Here is a 16,676-nt window from a genome sequence, read left to right as displayed (position 1 = left end):
TCTTATTCCCCTTTTGGGTGATGCTTTTATAAATGTATGTACATCTTTCCAAATCGATGCCGGATCATGCACCAGGGATGCAGAGGAATGTGCTGACTTCTCAGCATCCCAGGCATTTGGTCTGGAAACTGCTCCCACTGGTTTGAGAGGAGTTTCACATGCAAAGGCATGTGCCTGTGTGTGTGCTGGGAATGGCAGCTCCAAACTGCAAATCCAACAGGAGCATCTCCATGGAGGGTCTGTAAAGACATTTTATTCCCATCAGGTTGATTTTGGCAAGGTGGGACTACGTTTCCCAGCATGCTTTCCTCCCTGACAGCTGGCTCCTGATTGGCTGTGGTTGGTTCTGGTTGCAACTCTGCATGTGGCTGCTGCTGTGCTAAGAGGAAGGCAGGCTTTTGCTGGCAATAGATATGCGTGTATATAGGGGGGAAAAGGTAAGTCAGCTCTGCGACATGCTCCATGGGGAATGGGGGCTGCTTCCCTTCCTTTCCATGATTTTTTTCTCCCCAGATCTTTTGTTCCTGACCTAGTTAGTGAGCGCTTCCTTGAAGCAGCTGCTTCCCAAAGGCATGTTTTGTATTGGAGTGTGTTTAGGGAAATTTAGCCAATCCAAAAACTGGGAGAGCAAGACTTATTATAGTGATGCACTGGGGATGATCCCAAACGGATCAAGAAACATATTCAGAGAGAGGATTACTGCACACTCTGGGAGGGAAAAACACACACACACAACTAGTCATTTCTCTATCCATCCATTTATTTAAACACCAGCTATTTCTGATTATTTCAAAGCAAACTGTTGTGTATCATCATATGTATATTTTCACCATCATCTCTTTATTCAATGTTTCTCTTGTCATTGCAGAGAGAGGAATGCTAGCGTTGGGTTTGTTTATTTGAAATCGCTTTCAAAATGCTGGCTGAAATGCTGCATTTTTGTAAAAAAAAGTTTGCCTCTAATGGTATGTGGGAAGTTTGTCACATCATAAGATGCTTCTGACACATTGAATGATGTTAAAAGCTTTGCAGCTTCCTCACGGAAAGCTGTTTAGGGATTTAGGACCATGAATTAGGTGTTTCTACATTTCTAAATAGGCTCCCTTCAGTCTCTGGTTGAAATCAAATCAAATATAACATTGTGTTTCTTTATCACACTCTATCCCGTCTTTCACAACATTTTCAAGGATGGACAGAAAGAAAGCGTCTTTGGCATAAAGTGTAGCAAACACAGTCCACAAATATAATATCTTTGGACCTTCTTGCCCTGTCCTGTTTGCATTGTGTTTCCCCCCCCCAAAATATAACTTCAATAGACTGTGTTCAGATGGAGAGCATAAAACACAGAAATTGGCCTTGAATTTACCCAATGTCTGTGTGTGTTCAAGTTGCTGGTAAACAAAGTTGTTTAAAAAAAAAAAAAAAGAATACTCAGGCACTTTTTTTGGAATTGCTGGGAGTGGTAATTGAACAGCATTAGGATGGAAAGAATGATGGTATAAAAAAGAAAAAAAATGTTTAATTTTTGAAGTATAAACAACATGCAGAAAAAGTATGAAAGCCCATTTTGTCAGTCAGTGAGCTTTGAAAACAAGATTGAACAACTTACCATTATTATTTTTTTTTAAAAACTGAGGCCTCTTCCACACCAGGATCTGATCCCAGATTATCCTCTTATCCCAGATTATCTAGCAGTGGAGACTCATACAATCCACTTTAAAGCAGATAACCTGGAATCAGATCCTAGCATATATGGCAGTGTAGAAGGGGGCTGAATGAGACTGTTGCATTTACTGAAAATCATACTATCTCAAGGTGCATCTCCACTGAAGAATTAATGCGGTTTGATACCACTTTAACTCCTATGGCTCAATGCTATGGAATCCTGAGAGCTGAAATTTGAGAAGGTGCCATCACTCTGACAGAGATCTTGTAAAACTACAATTCTTGTGATCCCATAGCATTGAGCCATAGCTGTTAAAACAGTGTTAAATGCATTAATTCTAAGTTTTGGTAATTCTTAAATATAGAATGTAATTCTCCTTGGAGATAAACAGATCCCAGGCTTGACACCAAAATCTTGTTTTCTATAGCAGTCACTAATTTTGCATAGCTGTAAAGAAAAGTGCACATGCTCAGAATGACATTCCTTCACTATTGCCACGATTCACAACCCACACCAGTCTGGAACTATGGAAAAAAGTTTCTAGAACAGATACTGTACTTATATTTCTAAGTTGTACTTTGAGGATTGATGTGCCATAAGTTCAAGAGAGTGGCCAATGGCCGTGTCATTTTAAGAGTCCAACCGCAAATGAAAGTCTTCAGTGACTTCTATGCAACTTAAGATGAAAGATTCAAGCTTTCATGAAAATAGGCTATTGTCCATGAAAGCTAATGCCAAATAAAACTTGTGCTTCTTGTGATCTTTTTTCACTCACAGATGTAATTCTTGTGTATACTAGTAATCGTGTAGCCATCAAAGAGAGCAAATTATAAATAAAGAAATCCATATTGACTCGAGTCTAATGCACCAGCGAATCTCATGTGCACCTCAATTTTCAAAACCCTGAAACCAAAAAAGGTTTTTGCTGACAAATATAACATGCAGCAGGAAAAGCTTCCCTCTTTGTAATATGGCCATTATAGTTGCTGCCTTTAAAATCAATTGTGTTAGTGCACCAAAGCTTTCAGCAATGGAAAAGAAACCTTTGGGTGAATCTTTGCTGTGGAATAAATCCAGTTTAACTGCCCTGGATCAATGCTATGGAGTCATGGGGGCTGTACTTTTACAAGGCCTTGAGCCTTTTCTGCCCAAGAGTGTAGATGTCTCACCAAACTACAAATCCCAGGATTACGTAGCATTGAGTTATGACAATTAAATTACAGATATTTGTTTATTGTATCAGAAGTGAAACCAAGTTGTAATGTATTTAAAAACACACAGTCATTGCTATAAGAAGGTCCTCCATTGTGCGTGTGGCAGGGCTCAGACTGCATTGTAATAGGTAGTCCGTGGTTTGCTGTTCTCCACACTCGCATGTCGTGGACTCCACTTTGTAGCCCCATTTCTTAGGATTGGCTCTGCACCTCGTGGTGCCAGAACGCAGTCTGTTCAGTGCCTTCCAAGTCACCCAGTCTTCTGTGTGCGCAGGAAGAAGTTTCTCATCCGGTCTTAGCCACTGATTGAGGTTCTGGGTTCTAACCTGCCACTTCTAGCGTCTAGATCCAGGGAAGTCCTGCTCCCCCTCTATTCTGCCTTGGTCAGACCACACCTGGAATACTGTGTCCAATTTTGGGCACCACAGTTGAAGGGAGATGTTGACAAGCTGGAAAGCGTCCAGAGGAGGGCGACTAAAATGATTAAGGGTCTGGAGAACAAGCCCTATGAGGAGCGGCTTAAAGAGCTGGGCATGTTTAGCCTGCAGAAGAGAAGGCTGAGAGGAGACATGATAGCCATGTACAAATATGTGAAGGGAAGTCATAGGGAAGAGGGAGCAAGCTTGTTTTCTGCTGCCCTGCAGACTAGGACGCGGAACAATGGCTTCAAACTACAGGAAAGGAGATTCCACCTGAACATCAGGAAGAACTTCCTCACTGTGAGAGCTGTTCGACAGTGGAACTCTCTCCCTGGGGCCGTGGTGGAGGCTCCTTCCTTGGAGGCTTTTAAGCAGAGGCTGGATGGCCATCTGTCGGGGGTGCTTTGAATGCGATTTCCTGCTTCTTAGCAGGGGGTTGGACTAGATGGCCCATGTGGTCTCTTCCAACTCTACTATTCTATGATTCTATGATTCTATGATTCTGCACTCTCGCTTGCTGTGGTGTTTCTGCGAGTATCTCTGTAGATCTTAGAAAACTGTTTCTTGATTTAAGATGTCGGTGTGCTGGCTGATATCTGTACAGAGCAGCATGTAACCAAATTACAGACGACATCCCTCAAATATGAGCTCCAGGTGCTCCTGAAGCACCTTTCCCTATTGCTTTGCCTCAGCACTAAGATTGCCATATTTAGCTAATCTAATGCGCACCCTAATTTTGGCAAGATGATTTAGCCAAAAAAGGGGAGCGTTAGATTTGAATAAATACAGTATCATTCAAATTTGTCTTTGTCCCATAACTCACATAGGACAAAGTTGGGGAACTTTTGAAATTTAGTTTCAGAGCAGTTTCTGGGAACCATATTCCAGTGATGGGTAGGGCGAAAGACAAAAAGGAACAGAGAGGACCAAAAAATACCAGGTATTTTAACATAAATATCCTACCTCTTTAACTGAGACTTAGGAAAGTCATTTCAACATTCTTTATTGTTAACTGCAGTCAGGTTATTTTGATTTATGGTGGTCCACTGAAAGAGAGACTTCCAAGTCAATTATCAGCAAGCTTGCTCAGGTCTTGCAGATTCAGGTCCATGGTATTTTTGATTGAATTGCTGTGACTTTTCCAGGCTGTATCGCCATGTTCCAGAAGCATTCTCTCCTGACGTTCCACCCACATCCACCCACATGTGGCAGGCATTCTCAGAGGTTGTGAGGTCTGTTGGAAACTAGGCAAGTAAGGTTTATGTATCTGTGAAATGTCAGGGTGGGAGAAAGTAAGTAAGTAAGTAAATAAATAAAGTCAATAAATAAAGCGAAAATAAAGAGCAACACTCAAAAACAGAGGAATTCCAGACAGGAAACATTCAGGGCCAGCTAACCTCCCAACAAAGAATTTTCCCAGGCAGGAAGCACCCAGGCTTTGAAACTGCAAGGTCATTCAATGCTAATCAAGGTGGCCAGTTGCAACATTCACACTTGCCTCAAACGGAAAAGAATTCTTTCTCCCACCTGTACTTTCCACAAGTATATAAACCTCGCTTGCCTAGTTTCCAAGAGACCTCACAACCTCTAAGGATGCTTGCCATAGATGTGGGCAAAATGTTAGGAGAGAATGCTTCTGAAACATGTCCATAGAGCCCAGAAAAGTCATAGCAACCCAGTGATTCTGGCCATGAAAGCCTTCTATAACACATTCTTGACTGAGTTCATCCATCTGGCATATGATCGTCTTCTTTTCCTATTTCTTCTATCTCACCAAGCATGATTGTCTTTTTTAATGAGTTATGCCTTCACATTATATGTCCAAAGTACAACTGTCACAGATTAGCCATGTTGGCTTCTGGGGAGATTTCAGACTTGATTTGCTTTAGGACCTGTTTATTTGTCTTTTTAGCAGTCCATGGTATTCATAGAACACTTCTCCAGCACCACCTTTCCAATGAGTTGATTTTCTTCCTATCAGCTTTCTTCGCTGCCAGACCTTTATGACTGCAATCCGATAAATGATTGAGCCAAGGTATAAACATTTTCAAACTATTTCAGTGTCTTTATCATCTTTTTTGAAGTTATATATGTAAGCACTTTGAACAATCTGAAGATGTGTTATAATAATGCAGGATTTAAATGACACGATTCTCTCTGATTGCTACACTATTTGACAGGTGCCGTCTTTCTTTTGTCTACATTGTCGATAAAATGAAGATTCTAACATGCATCCCAAATGCTTTAGCAAGTATTTAACTAATTGCAGGAAAGTGCTTTTAGGTTTTACAGTCGGAAGTTTTGCACGCACATTTTGTCCATATTTTTCTTCTCCCGCTTCCTAGTCTATAATTCCCTATATTAGTGACAGTCAGACTTTGAAAGCTGATCCACATGTAGCCTCAAAAAGGAAGAACCAGCAAGTTTGTGAGAAATCCAAAAGTTTGCAGAATGTAAACATGTTGAGTCTCATTTATCTCAAATGCTGGGACCAGGAGCTTTTTGGATTTTTCCGGATTTTGGAATACCCATATTTACAAGTACATAAAACACAGTACAGTACCTGTATTGTATAGGACATGCATGGGAAACCTGGCCCTCCAGGTGTTTTGGACTTCAACTCCCACAATTCCTAACAGCCTAAGGTTCAGGCCCAGTCTACTTGAGGGACTGTATCTCCTCCTATGAATCCACATGAGCCCTGAGATCATCAGGAGGGGCCTTTCTCTCAGTTCCACCACCCTCACGAGTGCAATTGGTGGGAGCAAGAGAGAGGGCCTTTTTGGTGGTGGCCTCGAGGCTCTGGAATGCCTTTCCTAGAGAGGTGCGATCTGCCCCCTCCTTGTTGCCCTTTCATTCACAAATTGAAACCTTTTTGTGGAACCAGGTCTTTTCTGACAACTTATACAGTAGAGTCTCGCTTATCCAACGTAAACGGGCCAGCAGAACGTTGGATAAGCGAATATGTTGGATAATAAGGAGAGATTAAGGAAAAGCCTATCAAACATCAAATTAGGTTATGATTTTACAAATTAAGCACCAAAACATTATGTTATACAACTAATTTGACAGAAAAAGTAGTTCAATACACAGTAATGCTATGTAGTAATTACTGTATTTACGAATTTAGCACCAAAATATCACGATGTATTGAAAACATTGACTGCAAATATGTGTTGGATAATCCAGAATATTGAATAAGTGAGTGTTGGATAAGTGAGACTCTACTGTAATAGGCAACTTGGCAGTTTTGTTACACAGTCCAGTGGAAATGATGCTTTATGATCTTAGTACTACTGTATTTGTTTTATGGATAACCTCAGTGACCAGATTTTTAAATGGCATATGTTGTAATTTATTGATTTGTTATATATGGTTTATGTAGTGTGCAATTTGGGCATTTGGTTTATGGTGTTTTTTGTTTGAATTTATATGTTATGTAATTTCTGTTTTTAAATATTTTACACCACTTTAAATCCCACCCATAATAATACCAGCTGTGAGGAATTGTGGGAGTTGACGTCCAAAACACCTGGAGAGCCAAAGTTTGCCCATGCCTGGTATAAGTTTTCCGAGGAGCCCGTGAATAAATGAGCAAGAGCGCTGCAGCAGTCGCCTGCCCACTTTTTTCCAATCCAGCAGCCTCTTCATAACTTGCAGAGTGAAGGGCAGAATCAATGACATGGTCAGAGAAGGATGTGAAATTGGAGATGATAGGGCAATGATGAGGAGAAATTAAAAGAGCATGAGTTCAGGGAGAAGGGATAGATAGAAGAAAGAAGAGCACATACTGGCTTTGCTTGCCATCATGGATCTTGGCCGAAAAATATCCATGGGAAGTTGGCCAGTACAGAGAACCCCCAGGGCTCCTTGCCTTAGCAGACTCAGGCCAGTTTTTGGGAGGAAGCACAAGGTGGTGACTGTGATGGTTTCTTTCAGTGGTGGTGATGGTAACAAAACAGAGAACTCTTCCTCTTCCTCCTCCTCTTCTCCTCATTCCACTCTCTTCTTTCTTTGGCAATGTTGGCAGTTTGTCTTACGGATGAACAGTGGAAAGCCCTAGCTTGGTCTCTTCCTCCTCTTTGGTGCATTGACCTGGGTTCTCTTTAAACTCTAGTGGAAAAGCTGCTCTAAACATACATCTGTGAACAGTTGGCATTGGTATCTATGCAAGTTTGGTTTCAAGACCCCCTTTGATTACCAGAAGCTATAGGTGTCCAAGCCCTGTAATATACTATGGGTTAGGAAAATTGTGTCACTTGTGTCAAATGTCAATATTAAAGCTTTCTTTTTATTTTTCCTGGAGGTAGGAATGTTTTCAAGCCATGAGATATTTAATTTGTGGATATAGAGCCTATGGATATGAAAGGTCAATTGTATTACTATACAGGCAGTCCCCTCCCCGAATTACAAATGTCTGACTTACATCTGAATCCTAGTTGTAAATGGGGGTGAGACGAAAGGAAGTGAGAGAAATCTACTCTTCTGAAAGGAAATTCACTCCTGGAAGAGTTATCATGGAAAAAAAAGTCTCCACTGAAACTTTCCTACCAATCCTTGTTTCCACAGCAAGCCAAATTTTTCAAAATCCAGTTATCACAGGCACGTGGCTGGCATGACTGCATGGAGCACCGTTACCTTCCTCCCAGAGCAGTATCAATTGATTTGCATGTTTTCATTCATATGTGTGTGTGGGGGGGCGGGGGCGGCTGGAGTTCAATTAAAAAATATACCTGTTCTGACTTAACATTCAGAGCACAAACCTACAGAACATATCTTGTTTGTAACCCAGGGACTGCCTGTAGATACTTATGTATAAATAAATAAATACATAAATAAATAAATAAGAAATTTGGCAAGAAATGAGCCCCCAAAACCTTCATCGGTTTATCAACGGCTCAGTGCTGGAGACAGGTGACAAATATGTGCTTGAGATGAACTGAACAGTGGCAGACATTTTTAATATGGGTTTACTTCATCAGCCTCACAACGTTGGCAGGTAGTTTAGTAAGGCTTCCTGTATACATTTGTTCCTGCATGTGGCATCGAATTGTGCCATGTGTAAGATGCCTTGAGTCTCCTTCGGGGTGACTCAAGGGCAAATAAATAAATAAATAAATAAATTGATGATGATAAATGGAAGCTGTTTCATGTGCCTGCGATCCAGAATCACCCGCAGAACAATAGCATGCCACTCAGGTTTGCAGAACAGAAATACAGGAACTTTACTGATTCCAAGAGATCAAAAACAGTAGTATTTACAATGTTCCCTCTGATCACTTACAGAAGTCCACAATCATAAATAGTCCTTTCTTAGTCCACAAATCTGCTTCAAAGAAGAATACAGTCCTGGTTCTTCTTTCTCTTTCCTCAGCAGCAAACAGGCCTCAAAATAGCAAGGCCTCTCTGAGTACACTTCGCTTCACTAGCAGTACTCAGTCAGCAACTGAAAACCTGTCCAAACTGGTTCCGTAGCAGTAGAACAGAAACAGTATCTTTGCAGGCTCAGCCAATCGGCTTCATGCACTTCATTTTCCTGTTAACATACAAAGCACAGTGCCTTTGCAGACCATGACACTGCACATTGCTGCTGAACACTGTTCAGACTGAAAAAGGTGAGGGAAGGCTGACTTTTTTTTTCTTTCAGGCACTGTTTTTCTTTTAATGGCTGCAGGCATTTAAACAGCAATGACAGCTAGAGTTGCCGTAATGACATCTATCCCCACATGTATATACCTTTGCTTTTCTGTCTCATAAGTTTTGTGTCTCTAAGTTTTAAATTTTGCACCCAAGATTTATCCTCAATATCCTTGAGTTGTAGCAAAATCTATAATTTTGGCCCCAAAACCTGCCCTCAATTTATACTTATCTTATACATGGGCCGCGGTGGTGCAACGGGTTAAACCGCTAAGCTGCAGAACTTGCTGACTGGAAGGTGGTTTGAATCCATGGGATGGGGGTGAGCTTCCGTTGTTTTCCCCAACTTCTGACAACCTAGCAGTTTGAAGACATCCAAATGTGAGTAGATCAATAGGTACTGCTTCAGCGGGAAGGTAACAACGCTCCGTGCAGTCATGCCGGCCACATGACCTTGGAGGTGTCTATGAACAACACTGGTTCTTTGGCTTTGAAATGGAGATGAGTACCAACCCCCAGAGTCGGACTCAAGGGGAAATCTTTACCTTTACTTTTATATATGACTATATATAGTACGTCATATAGCTAAAAATGAGCTTCTCCTTATGAGCACATAGGAAATGTTCACTGAAAGGAAAACAGAAAAAGGATTATCTTAACAAACAGGTTTCCATGGGAACAGACGGAACTTTTAAAAGCTTTGGAGCCATCACTGAGAAATCCCTGCTTTCTAATACACACATCTTCCTGAAAAAGGTTACTTGTTTGTACTTGATATACCCCAACATTTGAATGAGTAACTAGACATTTAAAGAATCAGCATTTGAACAAGAACCAATTAATTAAAATCCCTGTAAATACTAGTATCTTGAGAAGCGGCAGGTGGGTTGCAAACAGCACTTCATAATAATCCGAGGCAAACTTTTATCATTTACCACCATTTGATCTGGTTGGGTATAAATGTTCATGTTACAGAATGTGATCCACATAGATCTCTGTGTCCGTACCCCCAATTCAACCTGGATGTGCATGTCGTTCATGTCATATTATTTGTGTGTAATGTATTAACAGGAGAAAATGCTTGCTGTGAAACCAGATGAGGAATGTGTGTGTAGTGGTGGCTAAATAGCTTGATTCTTGAAAGTGACTAAAATTTAAATCTGTTGGCAGGAAAAGAAATGTGCAGCAAAGCACAATTAATTTGTAGTTCCCTTATATAACCCACCAATATTTTAATTTCCTCTTGTCTTTTAAATCTTGCCATGGCTGAATAAATGGAAGTGCTAGAGGAAGTTTGCATCACTTCCATGGAAATGGTAATTTGTGTGTGTGTGTGTGTGTGTTTAAAAAAAATCTTCGTGTGACGGCGCGAGTGGCGCCATCTATGTGTTGGAACTATAAGTTGCAAGATTTGAATTGTTGTATCATGCCTGATTTTGCCCTTACCCTGTAAATGTAGTTGGATTGGTTATTTATATCTGTCAATCAATGTTGTGTGTACCTGTTATATTGCTCACTCAGCAAAACTGTTTGGCTCCACCTCTTCCTAGAGTAGGACTGTGTTTCCTCCTTTTCATTCCATCAGCAAGTTCTCTATCGGATGGACGTGAAAGAGAGGCTTGGCACTAAAAGCTCTTCAAAAGTTACCTCTCAGCACCAATTCTGAGGTTCTTACCCTTGGGACTCACACTTCATGTTCAGGGCCAACCTGAACAACGTTGAGGAGTCTCAAGCACCTTCACATCAGTCCTTTGGCAACAGAGGAAGACTCTTGTCTTCAGATATAGGTCATTGGACTGAGGCTGAGTTTGCTCCGGCATTCACAGCCAGAGAAAGAGGGATCTGGACAAGCTTCATGGACTTAAACAATCAAAGACTGTAATGTATATTTTCTTTTACCCCCTTTGTGAACAATAAACCCAGTTTTTGAGTTAACTTCAGTGTTTTGGTCCTTGGGAGTTCCAGTTTCCCTAAAGGAGGGCAAGAAGTAATCCCCTGGGGAAAGATGTCACGTCCATGCCTCTTTCACTAAGAGTACAGCCCCAGGCGCGACGGTACACTTCGTATTAGGAAGTCTTGCAACAATCAAATGAAAACCCTATTTAAAAAATCTAGTTTGGGATTTCAGATAAAGCAGTTAAACTTCCCTTGTGACTTGTAAATAGAGTAGGAGATATATTGAGATATAGAAGAATGTTTCCTTCAGACTTCTAAAGAGTTACTATATTTTTAAATGGCTGGTTCTTGAGTTGTTAAGTCCTCAGAAATTTAGGCAATGATTTCTTTTCCACCTATTTTCTACATGTTAAGAGATGCTTAATCAGCTAAATTTCTACCTTAGTCTCATGTTCCAGAAGGGAGATCAACACCTGTAAATAACATCAAATTATCAAATATTATTATCAAATAGTCATTTGTTTAGGGTATAAGTAAGAGCAAGGAAATCTGCAAAGTTTTAGAAAAGATGTATTTGTTTTGGGTCTGAAAAATAATTTGCACAGAGATATGTGGTCAGGATTTCTGTACTTGGAACTGTAGAGTTGTCCAACCATCTGTTTCCTAAAGGAAATCTCGAGTTAGCTCATCCCAACAGTTGGTTGTCCAATGTCTCCTTGAAAAAAAACAATTTGAGAGAGAAACAACATATCCCCAGCTATATATTCTTATTACTAGGTTTTTCCTCCTAATGTGTCCTGTTGCACTTAGACCAAATCTTTGCTGTCTCTTATGTGTGGTCATGCCTGCCCTAACTTTTCTCCTGCAAGATGAACATGTATATGTAGCTTTGTGTTTTCCCATAAGATTTGTTTTTGGTACCATGACCATGCACACTGCCCTTCCCTGAAGCTTTTCCATTTGGTCTACCAACTGTCCCCTTGGACCTTTTGTTAGTCAAAGTTATTGGAGAGGTGAAATGATGGGCAGGGGAAAAGTACTGTGGTGCAGAGTAGTTATGGGATAGGAAACTCACAGACAAGAAGTTTTCAAAAGTCTGTAAAAGGCAATAGTAGAAATCTGACGAAAGAGGTGGTTATGAATGTTGCTGAAAGAAACAAAGGCAAGGGAAGTTGAGATGTAAAAAGTCCATTAGAAGCAGGAGGTCTGCAGAAATTCACACTGTTGAAGATGCAGAAGGTGTGATTTATCAGAATGCAAAAATGATTAAGTGTCTGATTACCTAATGAGAGCAAGAATAAGGATGCATCAATTCTGTAGATTTAATGCACTTTGACACCACTGTTGACTGTCATGGTTCAATGTTATGGAATGTAAGATAGTGTAGAGCCAGGGGTAGAGCCAAAGAAGCCTTCAGAGGTTAGATTGAGGATTTAGATCAGGAGTGCAAGATCCATGTGGCTTCCATTGCGATTGCCAGATGCCCTCACTAGCTAATAGGAATGCTGGGAGTTTTAATTCAGCAACATTTAGAAGGCTACAGGATTCTCATCCTGTGATGATGTTACTCTGGTAATTGGTATAATTCACCTGAGCCACGTTTGCAGTCGGTAGAACCTAGTTGTAGTGTTGATTTTTCTTGGCTGTCTGAACATGTAGTTAAACACTGGGAAGTATACTGTATTACTATGCTGCAAGGTATAAGTTGGTTCCAAGAAACACCAAGGTGACTAGCATTGCAAAGATGGGTAATGTAATCAAGCCACCTAACACCAGAGTAATGTCAAAGTAACCAGTTAGGAAATATTTCAAGCAATAGTTGAAAAGTTTTATCAGTAATTATGTTAATAATCCACCCCACTGCAACCTGGGGTTGTAGTTGCTTAGCAAAGTTATTTCTTAAGGGGAAATAATTTAGACTTTTGGTTTCCCATAAGATCAGGCTGATCAGAAACACGACAATTAACTTGCAGCAAATTTGCTTTCTCTCTCGCTCTCTCTTTGGTAGAAAAACTACTTCCTTAATAAAAGTGGGAATAGAAGCCCATAGATGGAAACAAACTGCCTGGTTGTAGTATTCGCGTGCTGGACCAGGATTCAAATCCTACTCGGTTGTGTAAACCCACTGGGTGAACTTGAGCAAATCACACTACACTCTCTTAGCCTTAGACCCCGTCTCTGAATCATCTTTGCCAGTAAACCCCTTGGGAATGGTTGTTATAAATGGGAGTTGGTTTAGGAGCACATAATAACAAAGATGGAGACTTAAAAGCCCATTTTCTATTTAACAAACTTTGTGCTTAATGTCACACATGTCGTTAAATACATATACAGTAAGTCTCACTTATCCAACACTCGCTTATTCAACGTTCTGGATTATCCAACGCATTTTTGTAGTCGATGTTTTCAATAAATCATATATTTTGGTGCTAATTTCGTAAATACAGTAATTACCATATAGCATTACTTCGTATTGAACTACTTTTTCTGTCAAATTTGTTGTATAACATGATGTTTTGGTGCTTAATTTGTAAAATCATAACCTAATTTGATGTTTAATAGACTTTTCCTTAATCCCTCCTTATTATCCAACATATTTGCTTATCCAACGTTCTGCCGGCCCGTTTATGTTGGATAAGTGAGACTCTACTGTAGCTTGAAATAGCACTCCCTCCCTCTCTTTCATCTCTTCTTTAGCTATAGGTACATCTAGCCAAATGTTTGTATAGTTTGAATGCAATTGTAATAAAAAATCCTATCAGAAAGAGTGGGCATAGATAATTCAGTGTCTTCTAAAAAAAATCAGACGTGACATTGAAGACAGTTGCTGTGGCTCACATGGTTGTGTGGGCTGGAATATTATACTGTAGTAGCTGGGATCTTTGTTTAGTGCTAGCTGGATCTTATTTCACTGTGCACTGTGCATGAATTCCTTTGCTAGCCTGCTTTATGAACAAATAACTTGACAGCTCTATTTCAACTTGATAATCTTGTTTTTCAAAATGAATGTTTTTTAATTGTCTGTCCTCTCTCTCTCTCTCTCTCTCTCTCTCTCTCTCTCTCTCTCTCTCTTTAAAAAAGACTTCACAAAAAAGACTTCTAAAAAATTGGATAGTATAATGGATTTTGACTACTGAATGCTTTCTGAGATTTTCTTCCTAAAATGGTGAGTGTGTGCAAAATATTATCACTATCATTTTTAGTGACATGTTCCTTTTAAGCATAGGAGGCCAACAAAACAATTGTGCACCAGTGTGTTGCTGTTGTGTGTCTTCATGCCTTTTCTTAAGAACAGACAAGCATCTTGAGCCCTGAGGATTACCTGGGAAGGAATCCCACTGGAGCATTGCAGCACACCAAAATACATGGGAGTCATGCTGGACTGTGCTCTGACTTATAAGAAGCACTGCTTGACTATCAAGCAAAAAGTAGGAGCTAGAAATAATACCATACAAAAGCTGGCTGGCACAACCTGGGGATCACAACCAGATACAATGAAGACATCTGCCCTTGCACTTTTCTATTCTGCTGCTCAATACGTCTTCTCAGTGTGGAATACATCTCACCACGTTAAAACATTGGATGTGGCTCTTAATGAGACATGCCACATCATCACAGGATGTCTACACCCCACACCACTGGAGAAATTATACTGCTTAGCCCGTATTGCACCACCTTACATCTGACGGGATGTAGCAGCCTGTAATGAAAAGACCAAGGCTTTGACACCTCCGGCCCATCATCTGTTCGGATATCAACCACCAAGCAGATGCCTTAAATCAGTGATTCTCCATGTGTTTTGGCCTACAACTCCCAGAAATCCCAGCCAGTTTACCAGCTGTTAGGATTTCTGGGAATTGAAAGCCAAAACATCTGGGGAACCATAGGTTGAGAACCACAGCCTTAAATCAAGAAATAGATTTCTAAGATCTACAGAAATACTTGCAGGAACACCTCAGCAAGCGAGAGTCCAAAAGTGGCAGGCTAAAACCCTGGAACCTCTATCCATGCAGATACCAGATGAAGAAACTCCCTCCTGGCACACAGAAGACTGAGCGACTTGGAAGGTGCTGAACAGACTGCACTCTGGCACCTCAAGATGCATAGCTAATCTTAAGAAATGGGTCTACAAAGTGGAGTCCATGACATACAATTGTGGAGAAGAGTAAACCACAGACCACTTACTACAGTGCAGTCTGGGCTCAGCCACATGCACAATGGAGGACCTTCTCATAGGGACACAAGAGGCACTCCAAGTGGCCAGCTTCTAGTCAAAAGAAATCTAGTATAATGTCAAGTTTTTAACTTCATTTGTGTGTTTTTTAAATACATTATAACTGTGTTTATATCGATTCGCTTCTGACACGACAAATAAATAAAATGTCATTTCTGATTTGTGGCAGCTCTAAGGCCACCCTACCATATGAGTTTCTGGGTCTGAGGTTGTGTGACTTGCCCAAGGTCATCCAATGGGTTTCCATGGCAGAGCAGAAAATCAAACCCTGGTCACCAATCAGAGCCAAGTATATGAATTTTCTTACAGCACACTTAGTTCCTACAGAGTATAGGATTGGCACCACAATGCTAGTAAATCTGCATAGGATTGGCACCACAATGTGAAAGTCTCATAGCATAACTTTATTCAAAGTTCATTTTTCCCATTCATATTTTTGTTCTGATTCAGCAGGGATTTTACCATTAAATGTCCTTTAGATTTTACCTTTAATGTCTGTTTAAATATATCTTGCCAGTTTGTGGGGGTCTGGGTGATTAATGATGGATGGATATCAGCATTTGTGTTGTTGCCTGTATATACAGAAAAGTATTTCTCTTCATGAGGTACCCTAGCTGGAGTGGAACAATTGAAATTGGACTCAGTATATTGACTTTCCTGCTTCAGTTCTATCAAAATCATTCTGATACTGGTGAATTTATGTTCTTCCTGTAAAATGGGAGGAACTATGCTTCCACTTCCAAAGAACATAGATACTGATAGACATTTTTGGATCCTTCCATGATTAAGGGAAATGGGAATACTGTTGCTGCATACTTGCCCTAATTGTATTTTTTTTCTTACAGCAACTACTCCATATACTCATATATAATTGTAGAGCTTTTAGTCAAATAATCAGCCCAAAAACATGGATCGACGTATCCATGGATCAATATAAATACTGTATCTTGATTCTTATTTTAAAGAAGGACCCATCCCCTCTGTGTTGATATCAGAAAGCAAGAACATAATCTGCCTTGGGAGAACTTCAAAAAGGCACCAACCCACGCATCCTCGTACTCTTCCCAATGCAGCATTGCTTCGGGGTTTTTTAATGCCAAGGCAGGGAAAAGGTGGCAGCAATCAAGGGCAGTTGACCCCTTGAGACAGCATTTGTGTTTCCTACTCTGCAGAATGACCCTAAACTTATCCTTGAGTCACTTCAAAAGCCATCATTTTGGCCCCAAACCTATCCTCAACTTATATACAGGTCAACTTATACATGAGTACATAGTATAAGCTGGATAGTAGTTTGAAACCCAACTTGTATTCATTTGCATAATGCCACTATCTTACGGCATGTGTTGCCATTTTGTAGCTAGGAAATATAGCCTAGACTAGAGAGTACATCTTATCTTACCATAAGCTGCCCAGTACTAACCAGGGTAAGGCAGTTTCATACTGAAATGTCATAACATAAAGTCCTTTGGACAGACATGCTTCTTATTGATTGACAAGATGGCTATTTAATTTGTCAAAGCCCCAGACAGAAGCCACCCAAATTGCTTTTAGAACTTTGTGATTGGGAAGGTGTGTGGTTAATCCATTATTTTTAAAAGGAAAGCCAAGGC

At 40.4% G+C, this 16,676-nt stretch overlaps 1 protein-coding gene across 7 annotated transcripts in view; it reads left to right on the top strand.

Annotated features, from left to right (window-relative positions):
• The first annotated feature begins 266 nt into the window (after nt 1-266).
• samd13 (sterile alpha motif domain containing 13) overlaps nt 267-16,676 on the top strand; it is a 36,000-nt gene continuing 19,590 nt past the window's right edge. Inside the window, exons 1-3 of one of the 7 annotated variants that reach the window (XM_062978098.1) lie at nt 267-437; nt 5,212-5,334; nt 13,914-13,998. The gene's annotated coding sequence lies outside the window, so the exon portion shown is untranslated. Of the gene's footprint in view, nt 438-5,211; nt 5,335-8,877; nt 8,915-13,913; nt 13,999-16,676 lie in introns of those variants that run through there. The other 6 variants (XM_008114167.3, XM_062978096.1, XM_016994889.2 and 3 more) reach the window with 6 other exon arrangements.

This window comes from Anolis carolinensis, chromosome 4, assembly GCF_035594765.1.
Source record: "Anolis carolinensis isolate JA03-04 chromosome 4, rAnoCar3.1.pri, whole genome shotgun sequence".
Classification (NCBI taxonomy): domain Eukaryota; kingdom Metazoa; phylum Chordata; class Lepidosauria; order Squamata; family Dactyloidae; genus Anolis; species Anolis carolinensis.
Note: the sequence above shows the minus strand (reverse complement) of the source record. Positions and strands in the feature narration are given on the sequence as shown.